The sequence below is a fragment of the Argiope bruennichi genome, chromosome 4 (genome assembly GCF_947563725.1).
Source record: "Argiope bruennichi chromosome 4, qqArgBrue1.1, whole genome shotgun sequence".
NCBI lineage: Eukaryota > Metazoa > Arthropoda > Arachnida > Araneae > Araneidae > Argiope > Argiope bruennichi.
Window position 1 is genome coordinate 96,825,668 of NC_079154.1, and position 22,280 is coordinate 96,847,947.

A 22,280-nucleotide genomic window follows, 5' to 3' on the forward strand; every position below is an offset into this window, starting at 1 on the left:
AACTGAAGGAATATATTTTCAAAATATATTTCGCTGAGTAATTTTTCCCCCGAATTTTATTTCATAAATTTTTGTATTTCAGTATTAAATAAAGTTTAAAAAATATGTTATCTCACCTATCGAGTTGTTTCGATAGATGAGATATATAAAGTCTGACGTAATATATTCCCTTGGTTAGACAAAAATTTTAAGTTATATTTTAAAAGATTAGTAAAAAAGAGTGGCAAAACAAAGATATTTTTGAAATATATATTTACTCCGATTATTTAATGGTAAAGCATGAATGCGTAAGGTTTTGGAAACAAAATGTGAAAACTTCTTTACAAATTTAATTAAAGTTTTAAAACTTTTCTCTTAGTATCACAATCGAAAATGCAAAATAATATTCTACATTTAAAATTTCATTGAAGATAACCGTTTATACTAAAAAAAAAAAAAATGTTAAAGGCAATAAAAAAAATCTTAGCTAAGTGTTGAAAAAACGTATTATTTTCGAAATGTCTTTCAAAAAGTGCAGTAACATTTTTTGTTTATTCAACGAAAGTTTTTATTTTGGTATTCAATGAAGATTTAAAACATTATCTCGTCTATCAAGGAATTGCATTGACATCTATACTATGTAGACAAATGTACTAATTGCATTGATATATGCACAATGTATGTTCCGCATTACTATGTAAAAAAAAAAAAAAAAAAAAAATTACATTCTAATATATGACATATTATTTAATTATGGCAAAAAACAAAATGTAAAAGCCTAATGAAAATAAGATGAAAAGGTGTTTTGAAATTGCTAGCAAAGCCAGTTTTTATTTAAATGGTTTGGAATCATAACATAAAACTTGCAAAAAAACCCTATTTTCTCAATTATAGAATAAATTTCATATTTTTTTGTAAAAAAAAAACAAAAAAACCCCACAAATACGAGAGCGAAACGCTTCACACTAAAAAATGTAAACACATTGGAATAAAACTCTTAAGCTGATGGAAAATGATTCTCGTCGTCGAAAACCGCAAGGCAATTATTCAAGGTAAAGCATCGACAGTTTTATTACTTCAGAGTGCTGGGGGTAACTGCCCCTCAGCTTGGAAGAGTCCATGTCTTCCAGAAACACGCAGAGAAAGTCTGGATGTTAAAGGGAGTGCCGCTTGAAAAGTGCTTGGATGTTAAAGAGTTAAAAAAAGCATTCATGCGCATTCAAATATTCTGCAAACTGGACTCTTTAAGCATTCACTTTTCCAAAAAATCGTTTTTGTTTAAAAGCAGGTTAGAAATTGCAATTTTATTCGTCTGATCATTCAACTTATTTCTCGAAACTAATTTCGTTGTTCCTAGTAACAAAATTAAATTAAATATTAACTCATTCCTTACTAGCACAAGATATTATAAGATATATCCACAATATTGTAGCAATATCGTTGAACATTTAGTATTAAGGGACAGGATTATAATTCTGCCTAACATTACACACATGTTCGTATGCAGTATTTCACAACACTCCCGTGTAATATGTTAGCCATGTTTACTGTGTGCTAATAGGGTAGAAATCGTGACTGGGATGTTGTCTGTGCATTGCAATTTTACAGCCGGAAAAATGAATCCTGGTCTATTAAAAGGATTTTCCATTTGGTGGTTTCTCTCTAGTACGTCAACTGGATGTTGTTGTCTTAATGCATTTTTGTTTGTTTGTTTGATATATCATACGTCCATTGTCTGATTTAAAAAATCAAATATCTGGTTGACATTTCATAATTTCTTACTAAAACTGGTCGATTCGAGGATGACTTTGAGCATATTTGTGATAAACCTACAATAATGCAACAATTTGCAAGCTTTTATTTTAAATGCATGGTTTGCGTTGCCTTAATAAATTTTACTTTCATTTTATAGAATGAAAAATTATTTACAGAGGAGTTATCTAAAATTTTATTACATCCTTACTTTACTTTCTTTATCAAATAACCAATTTCTATTATTCCTTACGTAATGAGTTTAATAAAATCAATTTTCAAAAATGTGATTACATTAATGCAAGGACTAGAAATTTCTTACTTTAAAATTATTTTTTGATTTTAAGATTTTTTATGTATTAATCATTATCACAATTTTGTGGCATTTTGATATCAATTTTTTTCCTAAATTCATTACTAGATGGCGCTACAATACAAAGTTAAAATCTAAATCAAATGATTTAATTCAAAGTTCTGAAAATGCACGAGCAGGCGAAATTTCAAAACATATTAGGATGCGAGTTTAATGTCGGCTACAACATTGCATTTTTACAGACACAAAGTAAGTCAAATTTAATGAGTGTTGAAAATGTTATAAAAAGAATTACCAACCTAGTTACTCACAATGCTATGCGATATCTTCACGGAATTATTTAATATTCTGAATGCCGTAAAGTATCATGGAGATATCGCAAAAAATTATTAGACATTTCGTGCTGTTAATAATAAATTTACTAAACTACAATGATATAATTTTAAGATTTATTCACTGTACACTGTAAAAGATACTTGGACAAATTCATTTCATTTACGGTTTATTATTTTATTAGGCGTACCCCTGGTGTTGTATCAAAGTTAAATGGGTATTGAATCTGCCATATTATCAGCTTTATTCTGTCAGAATTCTTTTGATTGAGGAATTTATAAAATTATTTGTTAATTGTTTGCATATAAATGGAGTTATAAAATTTTCCAAGAAACAACTTTCTTTAATTTTTATTAAAATGTTATACATCATTAATAATTTATTTGAATTGCTGATTTATTTTTTCTGGCAATGTTATTTCTTCGGATGGTATGTTATACAATGTAATGTGTTGAGTTTTATAAAAAGGATACAGAAAAGAATTTTCATCATACAGAAAGAAATAGAGGAATTGATGTAAAATATATTGAACAGAAAAATAGTTCTTTATTGCGATCTGATTTGAAGGCTATGGCTTTCATAATTAATTATTAAGCTCCACGAGTGTTAAGGTCAGCATTTGATAACGAAAAGAATAAAAGATTTATATTCTATCAACAAAAATTGGATGCAGTGTAAAAATTCCAATTTTTCAGTACAAAAGCGCGCGTTCTTCTGTTTTCGTGCATTTTTTTATTTCAATTCTGACGTTAATAAATCTTGCACTTCCCTTTTTCAATATAGGAATCGTGTCGCAGTTCAATGACACAGGACTATTTCAAATGCAAATAATTTATGGTCAATGTCTGGCAGTATTGCTCAAAATCACAAAAAATTCAAATTTTAATATTCTATTCACAACTTCTGTCACGAACTATCATTTTTGAAGCGACATGGAAGGAATAACCGCCAAATAACTATCTAAACTAATGCACTTGTTTCTGTTTGCCATAATTTTTTATTTATTTTCAGAGAAAAATTCTATTTTAGAAAAGTTTTATTTTAATGAAAATTTTTATATGGCATATGGTTGGAATTTTTGTCATTTCGTCCAAACGATCTGAATCTGATTCTTAATTCGGGAACTTTAAATTTCAAAAGTTAGTAACCAGCATATACCAACCAACCAACGTTTTTCAAGATTCAAAACCACAGTCTAACATTATGTAGATCTGATACGCATTAAATTTAACATGAAAGATCAGATATCGTCTCCCATGATTTAGTATGGTGGCTGGCTAAAAGGAGTACTGGCTTATATGCGATTCACCACAGTCCACCAATGTGCAGGTTTGAGACGCGTGAGGATAGAACCTGGGACCTTTAGGTTAGCAGTCCAGTAACTTAACGATTATACCAAAACGATCGTTCGGGTAGAAGAGTTGTTACTGGCTTATATGCGATTCACCACAGTCCACCAATGTGCAGGTTTGAGACGCGTGAGGATAGAACCTGGGACCTTTAGGTTAGCAGTCCAGTAACTTAACGATTATACCAAAACGATCGTTCGGGTAGAAGAGTTGTTACTGGCTTATATGCGATTCACCACAGTCCACCAATGTGCAGGTTTGAGACGCGTGAGGATAGAACCTGGGACCTTTAGGTTAGCAGTCCAGTAACTTAACGATTATACCAAAACGATCGTTCGGGTAGAAGAGTTGTTACTGGCTTATATGCGATTCACCACAGTCCACCAATGTGCAGGTTTGAGACGCGTGAGGATAGAACCTGGGACCTTTAGGTTAGCAGTCCAGTAACTTAACGATTATACCAAAACGATCGTTCGGGTAGAAGAGTTGTTACTGGCTTATATGCGATTCACCACAGTCCACCAATGTGCAGGTTTGAGACGCGTGAGGATAGAACCTGGGACCTTTAGGTTAGCAGTCCAGTAACTTAACGATTATACCAAAACGATCGTTCGGGTAGAAGAGTTGTTACTGGCTTATATGCGATTCACCACAGTCCACCAATGTGCAGGTTTGAGACGCGTGAGGATAGAACCTGGGACCTTTAGGTTAGCAGTCCAGTAACTTAACGATTATACCAAAACGATCGTTCGGGTAGAAGAGTTGTTACTGGCTTATATGCGATTCACCACAGAGTACTGGCAATGCGTTGTCCTCATTCTGTGATTCAAGACTACTAGGGTGCTTCCAAAATAGCACTGGTGTTAATACAACTAAAATTATTTTAATAGTCCATTTTTTTAATTAAAGGGTTGCAGCAGTTTTTGTGCTTTGAAACTACTTTCATATGTTACAGACTGTTGAAAAATATTTAAAATCTTAGGCTGTATTATTTAAAATCTTAAGCTGTATTATTTTATGGATTTAATTTATATGCACCAGATCTTGAGTTAACAAAATTATTTTAGGTTCAAATGTTATGTGAAGTGCATATTTGTGTTGGGAAAGAGATGATCAAACATTAATCAAGGAATCCAATCGCATTCAGATTCAACCACGTTCAGTTTAATTTTCTTGTTTATTTTCAAGCTTTCAGTTTAACTAAGTTTAGTTTATTATATTTATGCCTATTTTTCGAAATAATTCAAGGGCTATTTTGGAACTTCATACATAATTTTGAATCTTCTAGTTTTTAAGTAACAAATATTACAATAAATCAAAATAATAAAGAATTTAATTAATGGTAATTTTCAAGATAGTTGTCTTCACTATATTCAAAAATAATTTTCAATGAATTTTTAAACAATCATAATATTTTTAAACAATTCAATAACAGAACTAAAATAATTTAATGCAGAAGTCAAGGGTATTTGCTTTTAAATTAATCAATTACAAATTATTTGCAAGCAAATTTAAAAACAAAAAAATCTTAAGAATATTGTTCTTAAGATTTTTTGTCAAGAACAAGTGTCAAGTGTCTATAAATCAGTGTCAAGTATTCAGTCTCTATAAATCAAGCAAAAAGTTAAATTAAAAAAAAAAATCTTTAAAAAAAAAAGCTTAGGCCTCCTAAAGTTGCGGTATCTCTGGCAAATATTCCTGCCTTTCCTTTTGTATAATCTGAATTTATATTCTGCACAATATTGTGACAAGATTACAATGCAGTATTCCACGTGTCTAAGCATTTGTGTTTTTTGACTTATGACATTCACATAATCTCAAATATACAGACCTTTTAATATATGAGATAGAAGTTTAGTACAGACTTACGATTTAAATTATCAATTTCTATATATTAGTAGATTGAAGTACTTTATGGTCCACGGCCGCGCATATTATGACACCTCTCTTTTCATAAGATCAATCTAAATTCCCTAATCTGCTTAAATTCCTCAAACCGCAAAATAATAAATTAAATAGAAATAATTTTAAGGCATTCAAAACTAACTATATCAGACCAAACTTCTCATACGCACAAGCAGTTAAACCCAACACCCCCCAACAGACTGAGCCATTAATAAACTACAACCTTCCAAATGTAAACACTAATTACCATGTTACCGAAATCGCTGAACTTTTCGAAGCCATTAATGAGATTAAAAAACTCTTCACTGAAATCCTATAACTTTTCGCCTCAAACAAAGAAATGAAAAATGCCAAAGACCCAATGGCCAAATTATTTATATTTGTTAACGCAAATTATTTATATTTCTCAAACAGAAAATGTAAATTAATTTAAATCTAAATATTTTAGAATACAGGTACAAATTTAACGTCCATATCTCCCCTTCGACAGCAACCAATGGGAAAGCAGTTTTTTACAACCTCACTCACCCACCCCTCAATACCACCACGAAGAGGTAACAGACCAAGTCAGTCTATCCGTCTATCAGAAGCAGCGTCTCCTACAACAACTCCCAGGACTGGAGGTAGCCCATCATGGGCGGGTACTCCGTCAACCTTGCAAGAAAATGATCAATCTAGTTTTACATTCCCACACATTTTCAACATGTTAGTTATTTATTTTAGATTAATTTACTTTTATTTTGTTAACTTTGTGAAATATATTTGTTTATGTTTACGATGATTCCAAATTGCAGGGTATATACGTTTGTATACAGATTATAAAAGTAGCCGTTCGGCATTTATAAATATTTTAATAATTGATTAATATAATAAAGTAGATATGAATCAGACCAATTATGTTTGATTAAGTGTTAATATTATTCTAATATTTTATTATTCATGCTTTTCATATTTTTACAAACGTATTTATTTGGTAGCCATAAAGTTTTAACTGAAAACTTATTAATTAAAAACTAGACGAGATTTTAGCTTTTTCAACAATAACATGTGAAAATATAATAGCACAAAAATAAATTTTACATCATTTTAAATTCAAAACATTTATCTTTTTAATACCAATTTTACAGTACAGATATTTTTTTCTGAATTTTTAAGGATATATATATATATATTTGCATAATTTTCGAAAATACTTTTCATTGTTGCAATAAAATTTATACCGTTTTTTTTTTTTTTTTTTGTCGAATTTTTAATTCCGTGAATTTCTTGAAAGTTAAGCAAGAAAGATAATATTTTGTTTATTATTCGGGTTGTTTACAATGAGGAATAAGAAATTAAAGTTATATAGTTAAAAGAATATGCATTTAGGAGATTCATTATCTGGATGTTTTATTTTTAATAACACTACGATGTGCAGGGATTTGGCTTCATTGCGAAAATTCGTGTACATAGTTAACATAATAGTTAAAGGGTTATTCTGCTAACTGTGTCCAAACAGAATAAATTGCTCTAAATAACTAATAATTCTGTGTCTGTAACTAAAATAACATGTCTTTAATGTCTATCATATTTTGAAGCTTAAAATATTTTGTTTAGAGGATGATAAACATGACACATGAAAAAAATCTGTTCAAGTATAACAACTATTTCAAGAGAACTAGTTAGCCACCAAAGGCGACTAGTTATTTATAGAATCTATGAGATATGTTTCAGCTTTTTAGTCGCCATCGGACCGGGTTCAAAACTATGAGAGCTCTCTTGTTGCTTCCAAACAAGCTATTGATATCATTAAAAAGAACCCGATTTAATTTTTTAAAACTGTTTTTTAAACAAAAATTCTCTTGTCTTCTCGTTCTCTCTCTTTAATATTACCATGAAAGTATAAAGTTCAAAGAATAGAATGTGCAACGTTGACATGAAAAATTTCCCTACAATTTTAATTTAGGCTTTTAAAGGAATGAAATAAAATGAGTCTTAAAGCCTTTTATTTTTTTATCTGTTTCACTTTATTTGAATTAATTAAAAGTTTATTTTTTACCTTTCAATGGAATAAAAACGAAACCGAATTTCGTGAAGCGTGAAACCAAGGTCAAGGGACACATTTTTGGAAAAACAGCAGAACTAACGTCTTGACTAATGATTTTTAAACCATTAATAATACAACCTTGAATTTCATTTCTATTTTTACAGAAGTGCACGATTACTTAATTGCCTAGAGATAAATATAGTGAATTATATAATATATTGTCTGTGTGTCAAGTGATAAACAAGATTTTAAAAAATTTCAATGTTTTACAAAGCAGACTTGGATTTAGAGCCACCAAATTTATAAAATTTAATTTTTGAGTAATAGGTGCTTTCTAAGAAAGAATTTTTTGAAATTTTAAGTCGATTTTTTTTTAATTAAAAAAAAGGAATTAATTTTTAACTGCTTTTTTCCAATAACTTCGAAACAGCGTATAGCTTTTTAAAATCAAACAATGAGTTGTACAGCGATTCTAATTTTTATTTCCATATAATGTTTGTCTCTAGTTTTTGATTTTTTTTAAAATAACTAAAAATATATTTTACATTTCATTGTTTTAGTTGCTAGACTTACACTCTTGCACTTTTTAATAATATTAAATACTATTTTTGTGTGAGCACGTTACCTATACTATATAATTAAGAAGTTTTATAACTAAGTAATGATTGACAAATCAAGCCGAAAATATTATCATACTATGATATGTTAGACTGGAAATGAAATGCTCTTTCAAATTTTTTTTTTTTTTTTTTTTTTTTTTGTAGCCCTTGTACGAGAAACAAAATTGAATATTTTACTAACAAATGCGTCAGAAAATATTTTCCAATGTACATGCATTTATTTTTCAATCAGTTTGTATATTTCAGCTAGCCTAATTCTAACAACTTAAAAATTTTGCTGGAATTCGAATAGAAGAAATTCTACTAATTTTTCTCTTAAACGTATAAATGTATAATATCAAATCACATACATGGCACATTTCCAATTTCTGGCAAGTATTTTTAGAATATGATTCTGGAAAGTATTATGAAACAATAATTTATTAATGACAGTTATTAAATGAGCTGATTTCATTAGTAAAGTTAAATGATTACTGGTTTTGATATCTAAATAAATGAAGTAATTACATTTGATCATTGTCTATGGCATCTAAAGACGGAAAGCAGAAAATCCGAGTTATCTCGTGATCAACTTTAATCAATGTCTCGCAAAGCACGAGTACATTCGTGATTCGTCTACGGTGTGTTAAGGGAGGAAAAAAAAATCACACGTTTCTTTGTCAACGATTTTATTTCTCAAATGTATGGTTATAAGCAGGCCTGGATTACCAAATAAATACAATATGGAACTGCCTAAAAGCCTTGCAGCTTTAGAGGGGGTATGAACTCTTATTAATTTTTTGTTGTTGTTGCTAATTTTTTAGAACAAACTACTTTGTGCTTACATTTGGATCACTAGAACTATCTGTTTGCAATAATTCAAATTAATTGCAAATTAATTATTCTTTTAATTATTATTAATTAATTATATTTAATTATTATTCTTTTATTCATGTTTTCAAATTAACATACAGGTTTACATGACCCTTTCTTTCGCATTTGACGGATTAATTTACATGTCAGCAGATTCGGAAAGCTTCATATAGAATAACAGGATTCTATTCAAAAATTTCTATAGTTTACTTAGCATTAAAAAAATTGTTATTGGAATGGATTTCATTATTTATATTAATTTTTGTAACTATTAATGGAACTATTTTTCTCGAAATTAACTGGCAATTGAATGTCTGTTATTTCATTTGGTCATGAGGCTTGTTACTTACTAATTGCTTGCCTAGAGTTTAATTCAAAATCAACAATAAAAAATTGGTATTTGAATTTACCGAGGTGAAGAACTATCGAAACTTGCATTGCCTTAGGATCGCTTGCAGGGTTTGATCCAATCCTGGTTATTAGTTTTTCTGCTTCATGTATTTTATGTGGAAAATTTCAAGACCTTCAAAGTTAAAAATAGCTGCCATGGTCATTTTTCGCAATTCAGTTGAATGCCCTCGAGATACACGCGTTTTGCGAATTGAGACTCAGTTAAATTGTACTCGAACATTACGCATTGAATATCATGTTACAACTTTGCCAGCGTTTTGCTTAACTGGATGATTGTATTTCACGCTTGAATTAGATTGCCATTATTTTTATTTTTCTGCATTTAAAGTACGCACAAAGTGAAAATATATCATCAAAGAATTTAACCTTGAGGTTTTTTTTGAATTTTCATATTTTAGACATTCCCTAAGTCTGAAAAAAAAACAACAACACATTTTTTGAAATTTTGACTTTAAAGAGAAAATTTGAATAATGTTTTCACTTCAGCATTCTTGTATGCTTAGAAAATTTAACTCCTCCATTTTTTGCTCTCCCTTGAACAGGCAGCAAGGTTGGGTAGTGAAGAAGCGAGACGGCAAAATGTTGAAGGTCACAGGCTTGAGTGTCACATTCCCATACCCGGATTTCTGCGTATAGTGATGTGCGCTTTGTGTTTCTTAATACATTGAAGAAAACTAAATAAGCAATTTGGACCACATTTTTTTTACCAATTGAATTTGACACAAAATTGTGATTTTAGCTATAAGTTCGCATAGAAATTTTATGAATTGAGTAATTTTTGTTGTGTTTTTAAATTACCGCTTTTATGTATGCACGAATATATCGACCAAGATATAGTTACCCTTTTGACAGAATTTGTCCAAAATTTAATATGCATCTAAAATTTTAATGATAAATCTGTGTAACAAATTTCATCTATATATCTCTTTGCTTATTTCGAGATGTCGGGTTCACATATATACCGATAGACACTGGATTTCCTTTCTACGGATATCGTTCAATTTGAAACTTTAAACTAGCTACTCCGACCCGTCAGAAGGCGCTCTGAAAAACTTGAATGACCGAACCGTCTCGACAACAACATTGGCTGGAACAGCGTTTGATTCCTAAGGGACCTCCCCAGTCATGGTACAACCCTTCCCTTTGAAAGTATGTCCCGTCATTGATGGGAGGAGCCAGACCCCCACCTTTTTGTATACCTATCAGGGTGGTGAGAACCAACCACCATGCCGAAAGTTTCTCACCCTCAATTATGAGGTGCCCCCCCCCCCTCCGTGGGACAGAACGGATTGAAAGTTTGATTTTTTTCAACATGCCTTCATTTTTAATTTGAATGTACGATTTATTGTAAACAGTGCTAATTAGATTATTTCTTGTAGCAATTTTTGCAAGAGTGTTGTTCCTTTCATTTTTAAGAAACATCATTTCTAAAATTCGTTTCTGAATGAGCATCTAATAACCAAGAAGTGACTATCTAAATCTGGCAACTGTATCAATAAGTCCAATTAGGGATTGCAATACCGGTATACCGGGATACCAAATACCGGTATTTTGAGCCATTTGTACAATTTTGTAATACCGGTATTCACAAGTTTAAATACCGGTTTTTCGGTATTTACTCGAAATTTTTAAAAGTGTCTCCACTATATGTTCAGGGATCGCCAACATAGCGAAATAGTATACGTCTTTGTTTTTATGTCTTCCTAACGGGCAAAATTAATGAACTAATTAATGGCTTAATCAATTGCTTAAATCTAAATTAGAGAAGCATGGATTATCCCTGAAAGAAGAAATTGTATCCATAACGACTGATGGAGCAACAGTTATGAAAAAAGTTGGAAAGTTGATTGGTGCAAATCAGCAATTGTGCTAAAATCATGGAATTCTTCAGTTAGAAGTAATAGATGTATTATTCCAAAAACATAAAGAACAGAAGAATCCAAATACTGTGGATATAGAAACTTCGGATTCCAATTTTGAAGAGAGTAAGAGTGAGAGTGATATTGACAATGAAGATAATGACAATGTAATTGTTGAAGAAGATATTGCTAATGAGGATGAAATATTAACCCATCAAGAATTGCTTCCTATAACTTATAAAGTTCGAAAAATTGTTAAGATATTTAAACGTTCCCCTATAAAAGATGACATATTACTAAAATACATACTAACTGAAAATAAAACAGAATATATGTTAATATTGGATTTTAAAACACGTTGGAACCGTTTACTCCTAACAGCACACATCACTATCTGAAGATTATATATTACATTGAAAAATCGCATAGCAGAAAGGCATATCGAAATAGAAAATGTCTTACAGTATTTACATAATTATAATGATTTTAGAAATGAAAAAGAAGAAAAGAAAATAACCAATTCAAATCTGATTAAGTTTATAGTAAATTTTCTTAAAATTTTTTACCTACAAACCTATCCACATTCAAAAGAATTCGGTTCAGTTATCGAAGAATATGACGACACTAAAGTCGATAGTGAAAAGGAATGGTCTCTTGAACAAAAATTAGAGTTAGCGATAAATAAGAAAATTTCAACGAACCAAAATACAATACAGAAATCAGCTATATCCAAAACCATCCGATAAGAAATCGATTTATTTGAAGATGAGGAATTTAGAGGTAAATACTTGGAAAAAGTATATCGCGCATTGCTAACAGTACCAGCAACTAGCGTAGATGCTGAACGAGCGTTTTCGATAGCTAGTAATTTTTGCACAAAATTACTTTTCAGGCTTAATGACAGTACAATTGATGCATTATATTTTTTAAGATCACATTTCAAAAATTTTTATTAGTACCACAAACTGAATAGTGATATTTACACTTTTTTTGTGATTTAAATAAATAAGTTGTTCCTTTACTTTTTTATGATTCTTTATATACTTTTATAATTTATAAGTTACAAATTATTTTTTGTGATATGTCCCTTTCTAATAAAACTGGCAAATAAAACAAAGAAACACCTGTGTTTTCTTTCTTTTTCTAAAATTTCTAATACCGGTATTAAAACCGGTATCCCGGTATTAAGATCTAGAAAATACCGAATACCGGTATTGAAATTTTGGTCCGGTATTGCAATCCCTAAGTCCAATGATCTGCCCTGTAAAGAGTTATAAACGTTTTTTTTTTTTTTTTTTGTAATAAGTTTTAGTTAATGTACAGATAAAAATACCAGCCTAAAAACATTATTACGTCAAAATTTTACCAAGTATATCACAGATTTCAAAAGCGGAACTGATCTTTCTGACAAAGGTTTCCAAAACTTTATAAATCTCACAGTGAATGTCGACAGCTATTGTTTCTATGTAGATAGGGTGCTGCTCAAATAACTTGAAGGAACAGAAAGAACACTAAGCATTGCATATTCACTGCTCAATTGGTGAGTAGAGAGAAATTCTGTTACGCTGATAATTTCTTCGCAACCGCTTCTGTAATGTTTACTGCGAATAACTTTGTCACACATTGTTAATTCAAGACATTTAAGAAAAAGCTTCAATGTTAAGTTTCTTTCTTTTTTTTATTGCAAATAGTTCAACAATGTGTGTCAACAAGTTATCAGGAAAGAGTATAAAATAAAAAAAAAAAAACTGTATATATAATATGCAGTTATTCGAAAAACTTACAGATAGACATATAACAACCATTTTAAAGAACCGTATGTAAAAAAAGGTTTTTTTTCGATTTCTTTTATATATTTATTTATTTTTACTCAAAAAAAAAAGAAAAGAAAAAGAGAGAGAATATAAAAAGAAGTACTAGTATACAAGGAAAAAATATTATAGTTGTCAAAAAATTGAATATCGTGGAAAGGGAAATTTACGATTTAGATTTTCCTTTCTTTAAAATAAATATAAAAAAAACTTTTTTAAATATGTTTGTGTGTTTGAAAACACGACCTGATCAAATTTGAATGAAAGGTAAGATGCAGTAGGTACACACCAGAGATCCTGAATTGAATAGAAAACCTAAAATCAAATATATTTTTAAATATTTATATAAATTTAATCTCATTTTGTATTTCCGACTTATTAAATGTCGAATTGTAAATAATAAATGTTTAATTCAATAATAATGTATGAAGCCATTTTGATATGAAAGGTTATTTTATGCAAGTAAAGGAAAGGGATTTTTTTTTCATGCAAAGAAATATTTTTGATAAAAATTTGAGGTGCGTATTTCAGATCTAACAAGTAATATATAAATATATAAAAATTTAAATCAATTCCTACTTAGATCCACAAAAAAAAAAAAAAAAAAAAAAAAAAAATTTAGTTACTTTTTATTAAATAATTACAATTAATATAAATATGTATATACATATGACAAAATTACAATATTAAGAGGCAAAATTTTTAAAATTCAATTCCTACTTATTTTTTTATATTATTTATATATATCTTATATTATTTATGATCGGGTGTCGCGTCAATAATCTCAGAGCTTGGCGACAAACTTGGCAACCATTTGGCGGCATGGCGATGGATTTGGCGATTTTGGTGACCAAATAGAAATTACCGGACAAATTTAATTAATTAATTAATATTTGAAAAAAACTGTATTAACATCAATTGTCATCTACTACAAGTTTAAAAAAAATGTATTTGAACGTGAGTGGATGAATGAAAAGTATTTTATTAATGATTGAAAATTTGAACAAGATATACAAATATATATAGTGAGAGTGTGAACTAATAGTAGGAATTGAAAAATAAATGTAAAAATTATTGAAAATAATAGTTGTTGAATTCAAAAAATTTTAGTAACAAAAAGTTAATTCATTTATAATAATAATTATTAATATTACAAATATTAATAAAAATGAAATTATAATGATTAAAATTATTTCAAAATTTTACTATTTGAAAAAGTGATAACTAGCAACAAGATGAACAAATACATAATTGTGTTGCAATCTAAGTACTCCCCTCACTCCCACCCACCCCCAAAAATTCCAACGCTATAATCCTTTAATAAGATTAATCCACATTGAATGCGATAACACAGAAATAGTGCTAATTATACGAATGAAATTTATTTTAAGTTTTCCAATTTTTAAATTTAAATTTTTCAAAAAAATGTCCGGGTCTATGCCAAATTTCGACAATAGAAAATTTGTCCATCCATGGGCTTGCAATAATTAAACCAGTGGTCTCTCTAAAATTTTCTCGCATACTCTCTAATGAAGATGCTATTCTAGTGAACGCCTTGTATGGTATTGGCGTGCAATAATGCACTTGACTTTTACCGAGTCTATCATGTGATTCTTGGCGAGTGTTTCGACTATTAATCCCTGGTAATCCTTGAAATCCGAAGCATACTCTCTAATGAAGATGCTATTCTAGTGAACGCCTTGTATGGTATTGGCGTGCAATAATGCATTTGACTTTTACTGAGTCTATCATGTGATTCTTGGCGAGTGTTTCGACTATTAATCCCTGGTAATCCTTGAAATCCGAAGCATACTCTCTAATGAAGATGCTATTCTAGTGAACGCCTTGTAGGGTATTGGCGTGCAATAATGCATTTGACTTTTACTGAGTCTATCATGTGATTCTTGGCGAGTGTTTCGACTATTAATCCCTGGTAATCCTTGAAATCCGAAGTAATCCGGAAATCGAATTTGGTTTCAAACGCGTTCTTTCCAACCGTCTGAAAATATGATAATTTAACCCAACCGATACCAAATTTGATATATTTAAGTAATTGCATCTTTGAATTATCGCGTTTATATGTTTCTGAAAATACAGACCAATAGATGGAATCAGCCCTTTGTTGGATTTCTCTCAAAATTTGGTAATGGTCTTTATAAAACATGTTTAATCTGTGCACCATTTTTTTTTTTTTTTTTTTTTTTTTTTGTATTTGGCTCTCTTTATTTTGCAGTTATCGTGTTAAATTAGATTCGTGCAGCCGGACAGATAGTCTTCTTCTGAAAGATATTTGCTCAAAATTTGATAGAAATCTACAAATTTGATCTGAAGACCATTTGCCAAATTTTATCTGTCTAGCCCAAGCCGTTTTTGAGTTATCTTTGTTACAGACAGACTGACAGATTGATATTTTCCAGAAATGTATTTTTCGAATTAATAGAGGTCTAAGACGTGGAGTCAAAATGCCGAGTTCGAATTTTTTTTGATGATTAGTATGCTTCCTCTATACTACGTATACAAGAAAGTAAAAAAGGTTTTAAGAAGTTAACCGTCTTTAATCTTCTTATTTATATGTATGTGGAAACTAAAACCTAATAAAGGCGAGGATTTAGACATAAGAAATATAATATGAGATCTTATCATCAAAGTAATAGATCTGATCAAATTTTGGAATTTAATCAGTGAAAGGGAAGTGATCCAAAATGCGTGAAAGCTTTTTTTCTCACTTTACTATAATTATTAAAACTCGCAAAATTGTCTGAGTTCACGAGGAAATCGAGAAGAAAATATTCTCACTGGTTTAAAAAAGATGTTATGAGCATTTAAATTCATACTCGCTCTTTTCTTTTTTCTTAAGTTTTAAATACTTGCCGCCTTTGGAGACCAGCTTGTTCGCCAAGATTGCTGATTTTTTCAGTTATTAAACAATTAATATGGAATGCATTCTTTGAAATTTCAGTTTATTTCATAGAACTTAAAAATAGAAATTTAGCTGAATCATTCTTTGTGGGTAGAAATTAAAAGTGTACAACATATTATAAAATATAAGTAGAAGTGAAAATCCTATTTCTGAATTAAGGTAAAAAAAAAAATGTAATTTTTATCTTAATTTTAACATTATAGCATGCAAATTGAATATTTTGAATGAGTTTGAATTTCATAATATTAAAAAAAAGCAACTGAAGTGAATATTACTCTTAAGAAGTACTAAAGCCAAACTAAACTAAATCAAATCTCATATTAAAAGCATTGTAACACTGTAAATTAAACTCGAAGAATTTATTAAAATTAAAGGAAAAATTTCATAGAAATGAAATCGATACCATTAAAGAGATAATTTTTTGAGTTTTAATATAATGCAGAATTTTTTGGGGGAAATAAATAGAAGTCTTCTTTTTCCAGTACGTAAGTCATAACGAAAATCCATAGTTATGGTTAAGCCTATTTTGACTCTCGATTATTGACACTTTCCGAATAAAGTTTATTTCTTCATATTTTTTACATCTTCTGACTCAATGGTTTGACACGGCAGCTGTAAAAACGCTGAATAAAGCAGTCTATTAAAACTTTCGTACATTATAATGTTTACATTTCATTGCTGCCATTCCGTAATAAGTAATAAGAGCCATTTCTGTGTCACGTACGTTAGCGTCTTATATATATGGATTTTGTTTATAATTTTTAAGATTAATACACCAACAAACCGGATTTGGTGATTCGCTGGAAATATTGATTATATATCGTTTCCTTAAATCTCTTATGCATAAATTGAAATTCATGATTTCCGCAACAAAGTGCTTTTCGGCATCAAATCGTTAAAAACATGAAAATCATCATATTTTAATAACCTTACATCTGTTCTATTTATAACGAACATGGAGTCATCTAAATGGATGATGTCCATGACATCAAAATGCCATTAAAATGTAATTTCCAGGGTCATTCTGTCTTCTAACTGCACTTGTCTTTTGCGGAACTATAATTTTATTTTCTTGTTCCTTACGAACAGTAATTTCACTTTCTCGTTTAATGCGTAGATAAAAAACATAATGATTTTATCTTTAGTTTTTGGCAATAGAAGAAAATCACGCGATCAAATATTTGATAAAAAGCGAAAAATACTTGAATTTCATTGCAATAATTCAAACTATTGTTAAAAATTGTGCAAAGAAATATTTTAAATTTTGTCAAAATTCAGGGGAAAAAATAGACAGTTTTTTTTAAATTTTAAACTCATGTGAAGATAATTTTTCTAAAGTCATTTATTTAAAGTCAAAATCTAGCTGAAATTCTAATTAAAATTTTTAAAAACGTTCCGAAAAGCACATTTCCATTTTCTAAAATATATTTGCGATAAATTTCATATTTCAGGTCAAATGATCAGTTTGCAGAACGCTAACAGACTGATGCTCACTCATGCTCTTTTATTATTATTAAAAGAAATTCATTTGACTGAAAGTAAAATGTATTAATTAAAATTTTAATATTATCGTGCGAAAGTTGATGATGTATTGTGGACAAAAAGTCGTTTGGAACTTCTGAGCCAATTAACTTTATGGCGACTAAATGGTTGAATGAGCACAAACCGAACAAATGAATATTCTTAAACGACTATGTTTTATTGCTTTAAAGTGATTTTTTTTTCAGAAGTATAAGCAAAATTAAGAATATTCTTAAACAATTATGTTTTATTGCTTTAAAATGATTTTTTTCAAAAGCCTAACTGAAAGGAATATTCTTAAATGATTACATCTTATTCTTTTAAAAATTTTCCCAAAAGCATAAACCGAATAAATAAATATTCTTACACCACTATGTTTCATTGCTTTAAAATTATATATATTTTTATAAGCATAAACGGAATAAATACATATTCATAATCGGTTACCTTTTATTATTTTGAATGCTATTTTTTTTTTCAAAAATATAAAATAAATAAAAACGTACCCATAACCGATTATGCTTTATTGTTTTAAAATGTTTTTTTTCAAGAACATAAATCGAGTAAATGAATATAAACAATCGATAATCTTCGATTGTCTCAAATGCGGTTTCCTTTTCAAAAGCACAAATTATAGTATAAAAACACATTCAAAGCCGACTATGCTTTGCTGTATCAAATGCAAATTTTTTCCAAACCTTAAGCCCAGCAAATGAATCTTCTTAATTAATTACCTTTTATTGCTTTTGGATTCAATCTTTGTTTCAAAAACTTGTATCAAATAAATATTTATTCATAATTCATTATCTTTTAATGTTTCAAAATGCAAAAGAAATAGCGACTAAAACTTGTTTTGGCAACTCTAGTGTGACGATTGCTGACGTTTGTGCTATTTATTCTAAACAGTTCATGGTTTCCATCATCATTTACTAAATGTTGCAGCATCATTCTTGTGAATGATAACTTATAAATCATCTGCGCACTTCATAATGAGAACTTGTCAGTCAAAACTACACAGGACAAAAAATGTACAAAGCAATTTAGTATCTTATCATTAGGAGTATACGTCTCCAAGTAGAACAACGAAAAAATAATAGAATGAACGTAATAAGAAAAGACCAGAGTTCATAGAATGATTTACGAATTTGTAATTCGTAAGATATCATGATGCTCTTTTTAAACATCGAATTGTAATAATACTTTACATGGATAATAGTCACTAAATATTAAAAAAAAATTGATTTTCTTTTAATTATTTAGTGGAAACAAATAGATAAAAATCCAGGATTGGAAAAGATGGTTCATATAGATTTTTAAATGTAGAAATGATTTTTCTTAGCCGTCAAATATTTTTAGTAATTAAAACATTTGAAAATAAATTGTTGAAAAAAACTTTTTTCGCTGTAAGAAAAATATATATATTTTTTTTCTTTTTCGGCTGTGTTGGTTCGTTTATAATCAATCGTGCTTAAAATATAATATTTTATATGTGTCAAATTTTCAAAAATCATATCTTAAGAAAAAAAAATAACTTCAAACAGCGACATCTGTTGGTAAACATGCGAAGTTATATAAACAACAATGCTTTTGGGTTTTGCCAATTTCCTATTACTTTATTGTTATCATTTTGAAAGTTTTCCATTTAGTATTATTGAGTTATTCAGTGTATAAAGAACCCAATCATGGAACGCTCCAAATCGCATTTTCTACATTCATTGCTTCCCCCTCCCCCTTGATTTGAGGATATCTTCTACCGAAGCCCATCAGGTACTTTTAGAAACTTATGATGATGCTGTTCCGTCATATCCCAATTGTTGGTTTCTGTTTCAACGATTTAAGAGTGGCGATTTCAATGTCAATGACAAAAAACAGTCTGAAGGACCAAAAAAAAAAAAAAAAAATGAATGCTATAATGTTGCTTATGTGTTTGATGGAAAAATATTTAAAATAAAAAAGATGCATATATTATAGAAACAAAATTATCCAATTACAATGTTTTTGAATTCTGAATCAAACCTGTGTTCAATTGATTGAAAAGCTAAATGTTTAATTTTAAGGCTATGCGAATTTTATTACAAGACGGGAGCCAGAGTTTTGAACAGGTGCCCGTATTTGAATTCCACTCAAAAATCTCATGTACACTACATAAGCGGAACGAGTTTAATGTACATCAGCTTCCATACATATTTGATATTCTGTTGAATCTTCAATCTGCAATTTTCGACCTTCTAATCCAAAGATGGAAAGATTATCATTTATCCATTGCAAATGTTTAAGACGAAATAAAATTGATATTACTACCTAAAATTTATAATAATTTAAATTTCAGACAATTTAAATTACCATAAACTTCAGTTAATAGTTTTGGTTAATTCTTTAACTGTTGTGTCCTTGCGTCCTTCATAGACTTGATAATTTGATAGAAAAATGGAACCATAAACAATCTACATATTTTATGAGCTTTTAAATTGAATCAATCGATATGACTTTAGTGGAAAGTAAGCGTTCTTAACCCTTCAGGTAAGTGAATCTATGTTAGCTGCTCTAATCAATATTTTAAAATCTATTCCTAAATTATAAGGCATTGTTGCAATTAGCGATAAGCGAGGATCGAACTCGCAACCTTTGGGTTCGTAGCCGAGTAACAAGACCACTAGACAAAAGAAACTTCTCATGTCTCGTAGCTGTTACCCCTCAGGGGCTCACCTACTATAGGTGAGTACGTGTGTCCCAATCCCGAGGTACCCAGGGATCTATACTCCCTTTCAGTTCGCTCTCCCCTACGCCTTCTGCTTTCTGCTGTGTCTTTCCTTCCCTCGCCTGCCGTCGAGGGAGCTCTCCATGAGAAGCTGTCGCCGCTCTGTTTGCTGCTTGCTTCTCATGGACAGCCAAAACCCCACGTGTTGGCCGTGCGTGGCAACCCACTAGAAAGACGGGTGGTGTACTGTGGTCCCCTGTGCATCAATCGGCTGGTAGCTGGTCACCTGAGTGGCTAGTCTGCTAGGGATCAAGCGAAGGGGTTACTCCTTGGGCTTGGCGTTAAGGGTGGTCACTGTCCCCGGGGGTAACTCCGAGCGTATAGGTTCCGGCTAGCACCAAGGTAAGCGCCGAGGCTGGGAATGGCCAGAGCCGGTGGCTGCCTTCCCTTGTTGGGCTCCGTGGTGGGCGGTGCCGTCGGGCCTGAATTTCTCTGAATATCGCATGGGCTCTTCCAAAAAGTCTCCCTTCAGTGGGCATAAGAAACATGTATTTTTTACTTCTCCTAATCAATTTGATACTTTTTTCGTTATTAAACGAGTCTCAGACAAGCATGATACTTTTAATTCTGTTTCGCCTTTTTTAGTGCAAAAAGCCATTGCAGCAGTTGTCGGCGAGGTTTCATCAATACGTAAAATGCGTTCAGGTGATTTGCTGGTAGAAGTCTGCTCCAAAAAGCAAGCCCAGCAAATCATAAAATTAAAAGCTTTAGCAAATATTCCAGTCACAGTTAATTCTCACACATCACTTAATTACTCAAAGGGTGTAATCACTTGTGGAGAACTTTTTAACGTTTCTCTGGAGGAAATAACCATGGAACTAAAGCCACAAGGAGTGACACATGTACACCAGATTAATATTCGGCGGGATGGACAACTCCTTCCCACTAAACATTACATCCTTACTTTTCACAGTCCCAAATTGCCAGAATTTTTATATGCAGGCTACATAAAACTACCGGTACGACAATACATACCAAACCCTCTGCGTTGCTTCCAATGTCAACGTTTTGGCCACTCTAAGGCTAACTGCCGCGGGACCCTCACTTGCGCCCGCTGTGCAGAAAAGGGCCATGATAGCCAGCAGTGTTGCGCACCAGAAAAGTGCGTAAACTGTGGGGGCAATCATACTTCATATTCTCGTAATTGTGAACGCTGGCAGTTAGAAAAGCAAATAACATCAATTAAAATTAAAGAAAACCTATCCTACCCTGAAGCTAGGAAAAAAGTTCTAGCTCAAACTCCCACACCCGGCTTAACATATGCATCCGTTGTGAAAAAACCCTTTTGTGCAAACTGTTCTTGCAGCAATTGTGCTAAATATACTACCCAAAACAAAACTACAGATAAATCTTCTGACTCTGATACCGATACTATTGTAAAAACTACTATTCCCGAAAATATCAAACAAGTTAGATCTAAATCAAATACAAAATCCAAAAATTCTTTAAAGCTAAAGCTTGCGAAACGTGGCCTTACCTCGACACAGTTGCATTCAAAAATGAAATTATCAAAAACACAAAATTCCGTCGCACTGGGACTGGCGACGAAGGGTATCGTCCAAAAGGATTTAACTTCCATTTTTGGTGATACACTCAAATGTCCCGATACCATTGCCCTCCATCCTTCTGAAGGGGATGATGAAGAATTAGACATGAGTTGCGATACTCCGTCAACTCAAACGACTAGTCTTAAAATTTCTCCTATTACAAAAATCTCTTAATGGGTACCTTTCTCTCTTGGAATTGTCGCGGCATTCGATCCAAACTTTCTGACATCAAGTCCATCATCAACCACTTTCATCGCGTTTGTCTTGGTGTTCAAGAAACCTTTTTAACACCAAATATTCCTATAAAATTGCGCGGTTATAATT

At 30.7% G+C, this 22,280-nt stretch overlaps 1 long non-coding RNA gene across 1 annotated transcript in view; it reads right to left on the reverse strand.

The window, feature by feature from the left end:
* Positions 1-22,280, reverse strand: part of LOC129967044 (uncharacterized) — a 49,709-nt gene that overhangs the window by 3,749 nt on the left and 23,680 nt on the right. The gene's annotated exons all lie outside the window — the stretch shown is intronic.